The sequence below is a fragment of the Camelus dromedarius genome, chromosome 2 (assembly GCF_036321535.1).
Source record: "Camelus dromedarius isolate mCamDro1 chromosome 2, mCamDro1.pat, whole genome shotgun sequence".
NCBI classification, from domain to species: domain Eukaryota; kingdom Metazoa; phylum Chordata; class Mammalia; order Artiodactyla; family Camelidae; genus Camelus; species Camelus dromedarius.
The window spans coordinates 40,342,867-40,347,575 of record NC_087437.1 but is presented as its reverse complement, the minus strand read 5'-3'; positions in this window follow the sequence as shown (position 1 = coordinate 40,347,575).

Below are 4,709 nucleotides of genomic sequence, written 5' to 3'. Positions count from 1 at the left end.
AATATATTGTTCATGCTACTTCAATGCCATAGCAGTTATTAACCTCTCTGCTAGACCTGGTTATTAAATGAACATATACATTACTGTAACACACTTTTGATAACTTACACTTCACCATAATTGGTTTTCTTTGTAATCCCATGCATGTTACTTTCTGCATTTAAAAACATTATTCTGAGAAAGGATCCATGACACAAAAAAGTTGAAGTGATCTAGGCATTTGCTTAAAACAAGATGAGACCAAAGTATGGTGATCTGACTCCAGAGAAACTCAGCCCATCCTGCTCTTTCTGTCATGCTGAGATAGAGATTATCAGCCATTTGGACAATCCTAAACCTACAAACTTAAGATGCTCTCTCTGAAAACTTTATCTGAATGGAAAAGCTATGTGATTTTCTTTAGTTTCAAAGGGTCTCTGGGCTTGGTTGGAAAAGTGAAGTAAATGCATTTGGACCTACTCAAAAACTTAAAACTAAATGCTGCAGACAATGGCTTAAGAGATTGCTAAGGAAGAAAACTTCATTTCTTTGTGTGGTTGCCTGCAGACATATCCACTAGCATAGGATTTTGGTTATCATAACTCTTAGGATATGGTCTGTAACGCTGTGAGATCCTTTCTAATGTTTGGTGACAAGGATCCATAAAAGAGGCAAACTCTTCATCAGAATTGTTCTCTAGGAATTTCTCTTTGGTTTACTGGTCTTGGTTCTAACTGGAAGCAGATGGTTCTTAAATTAATAAATTTTGAGGAGATACTATACAAAGACGTGGGTGTAAGGGAGCCACGAGAGGAAACACAATAGCTTCAACAACTCCGGGCTAGAAGCAGCAGACCGACATCACCCCTTGGCCAGAAGGGGAGTGGCAAATCCAAGTAGTGAAGGCAAGTCTGGAGGATGTGGTGACCTCTGACTATTGAGGCAGCCCACTGCGGGAGAGCTGAGAGAAGAGGTACTCTGACCATCCTCACATCTCCGGCCAGGACACTCCCTAGGACACCCACTCAGAAGCTAAGGGGCGAAGGAGCCCATTGCTGTGGCCTATGCATCAGTCTTTTGGGGTTAGAGAGCAGAGCGGAACTGGAGAGGTAGACATTTGACAAATGCCTACCATAGCAATTTTCACAGTGTTTGGTGGTCTAAGAGGGCAAAATATATGTATTTTTTTTTAATTCATGGCTATGCCTAAAATTCTGGCACATGGTAAGTGCCTGGTATTACTGAATGAATGGACAAAGAATTGAACTATTGCTGAAACAGAGTAAAAGGAAACTACCACATACAATCAGGAACTAAGTATTTACTTTCAGACAGAGTAGATATTCAAAACGTTATGGAAATACTAGAGCATGATTCAGCAATAAATTCTATTCTGTAGATCAGGCAGATAAATGTCACAACTTAATAACACAGTTAAGTATGGTCAATCCTCCTTATTTGTGGATTCTGTGTTTGCAAATTTGTCTGTTCTTTAAAATTTTCATGGTGCTTTCATAGTCACACACACAGTGGCGAAAAATTTGACTTGCCCAAGGCGTATGTTCAGTTGAGGTTGACAAGGTGACATGCTGTGTTCTTGGTTCTGCTCTCATATTGTAAACAAGTGTACTTTGCTCTACTAAGTACTATGTTTTTTGCATTTTTGTATTTTTATTGGTGATTTTGCTGTTTAAAATGGCCCCCAGGAGGGTGGTTGTGGCTCAGTGGTAGAATGTGTGCTTAGCATGCACGAGGTCCTGGGTTCAATTCCCAGTACCTACTAAAAAATAATTATAATAATTGTGAATATTCCTTGAGTTAGTGCACAGAAAGCACTTTACATAGTGCCTGCAACAAAGAGAGCCATAGCAGGTAAGTGAAAAGAAGTGGCTTTCCTTCCGTGTGTGTGGGAAGAAATAAAACACCAGCTAGTTACCTTTAAACGAGGTGGGTGGCTTCAGAGTTGGCATCTATCCCTCTGGCAGGAGGCCTCCGATAGGAAGCAGGCAGATCAAGGCTGCTGTCCACTAGCCTGTCAACATACCTTCAACATACCCAAAAAGCAATCTAGTTACAACTAGACTACCAGAGAGAAAGACTCACTTTTGTCCACCAATCACCTGCCAGCTTAGTACCCCCCAACCCGGGATTCCTGCAGCCAACAAACTGAGCAATCTAGACTCCTGTTGATAAAAATGAACACAAAACAAAAAGCTAACAGGCACAGTAGATGAGGAAAAGTTCTTTCAGAAGAATGCCAGCCAAACCTGAAGAAGAAATGAGAAAAACCACCATCTTCCTCACCATAATACTGAAATAACTGATTCAAGCCAAAATCATCAATGGATTTATAAATAATTGGGTGAAGAGCTGACGGGAAACTGGATTTTCCCATGATGCCAAAGTATCACTTCACTGATTATGTGTTAATCACTAGGAAGAAAACATTACAATGGAGGAATTAGTCTGTCACCACTCAAACCTACTGTTTAATCTTGTCATGATCAATAGTGGGACATATGTAGGCCAGAAACTATGCGCCTTCTGCTGTGTACAGCATCATTTCTGAATTATTCATGCACAACAAATAAAGGCCCCCAAATGTACTGCCAAAATGCTGCCTAGTGTTCCTAAGTACTAGAAGGCTGGAATGGGCCTTATGGAGAAAGCACGTGTTAGACAAGCTTGGGTCAGGCACAAAGTTATGGTGCTGTTGACCATATAGTAAATCAACAAAACAGAAGGACACCTAAAACAAGTTTATGTATTGATTAATTGATGAAAATGTGGCGAGAGCTAACAGAATAGCCCCAGTATTTCCACTAGGAGCAATGGTTCAGTATTTGCTAATCCCGTGTTGGTGGTGACTTTATAGACTCTAACTACCACGAATAATGACAATCAACTGTACTTGCTGTTTTCCAGTTCCTAATAAAGATTCAAAAAAGAAAATTCAATTTGCAAAAGACACAAGATGATTTTTATACAGTTAGCAGCTAATTGGTACACATAATGTAAAACCAGAAGAGGGAAAAACATTAAAACCCATTACTACTGCATAATTTCAATGTGATACATTAAAATTTATTACTTTTTGATAATATTTGGCTAAATCCAAATTATTTCAATTAAAGTTGTCTAGAAGGCCATATAATTTGAAAATTAAAAAAATCAGTAGGAGGGAAAAGGGAAAAACAGTATTTAATACATTGACTTCACAATCACAAATGCATTATTATTATCTGGACTCGGTTAATTCAATCTTGCTTATTAGTTAGGCCTATTTATACCCACTCCACAATAAATCCTACATTACCCAAAAGCTTCATGCTTCTATTTACAGTAGCACAGCAAACCTGAAGTTCTTTTTTAAAAAAAATCACCATTCCACTGACTAATGTAAACAATTTTCCATGCTCTGGCGTTAAGAATAATGTTAGTCAACAAAGACAGCCATCTATTTACTCTGAGAAATGTAATAGTGGCAGCCTTTTAATTTTTTTGTTTAAAGTATACAATCTTGAATAGTAAAAGAGCTGAAATTTCTAACTTGCTTTCCAACCACAGTAAGCGTGACATTTCCCCTCCAGGGACCACCAAATATTTATAAAAGTTTGCACTGATGTCCTTTAAGAATCCACAAATATCAATAAGAAGCTGACTTTCCTGCCATGCTCCAAATGTCTTTAAGATCAGATATAGTGTATATATTATAAAGAGCTTAAGGATAAATATTGAGTGCCTGGGCATTATCATAGCAGTAAAGGTTAAATCACTTTTATTTCTGAAAAATACTTTTGGTACCATTATCATATCCCAAAATAGGTATTAATGCTACTGGTAATTAAGAAGCTCAGAAGGTATAATTATGCATCCCTTACTGTGGAAATAAAGCAGCAGGCTCTGAAAATGTGAGGGGAAAACACCCAGGCACTTAAATCAATGAACATCTGCTAGGAGGAAACAAAGTGATTGACTGCAGCCTTGACAGAGTTGCATTAACATCAAAAAGCCACATTTCTGTCCACTTACAAGGAATACTATGAAGAAGCAAACAAGCCATGTTTAACAAAATGTGTCAGTATACAGAAAGTGTGTTTCTTCACAATTAGAAAAATTTAATATCCTTAGTCTACACTCAGATGGGAAAAGCCTAAAGAAAGACTTATACATACCATCTATTTCAACTACAAAGCAAAATGCTCTCACTGTGACTGAAGGAAAATAATTTAATATTCATTATCATTTAAGGGTATAACTCCAAGGAATGATTATGCTTATAAGTAAACACAAGATTTTCTGTAAAGATTTGAACTAAGGTTTGCAAGACATGAAATCAAACTGCAAAACTAGTTTAAAGCAATTAGAGTCCAATGGTTCTCTATGTTTTCTTTTATGTTCTTTATTTTAAATTGATATTTTAGAACAGTAAATTATCTTTCATAGCAGTCCTCTGGTCTGAAAATACAGTACCCCATTTCTGAATGTAGAGATTTAAGAAAAATCAAATGAACATTAAGGCGTACAAACAGCTACTTTAAGTCTGCTCTTATTTAATAAGGATCGTTTTAACTCATATTCAAATACATGGAATGTTGGCACAAAACTGAAGCTGCTGTAGAAAGATCACAGGTGTTCTGTGGGTTATGAAACTTCCATTTCTCTAAAAACACCCTTAAATGGTCTTAATTTTACAAATTTAAGTGTTGAGAAAATGTCTAAATAATAAG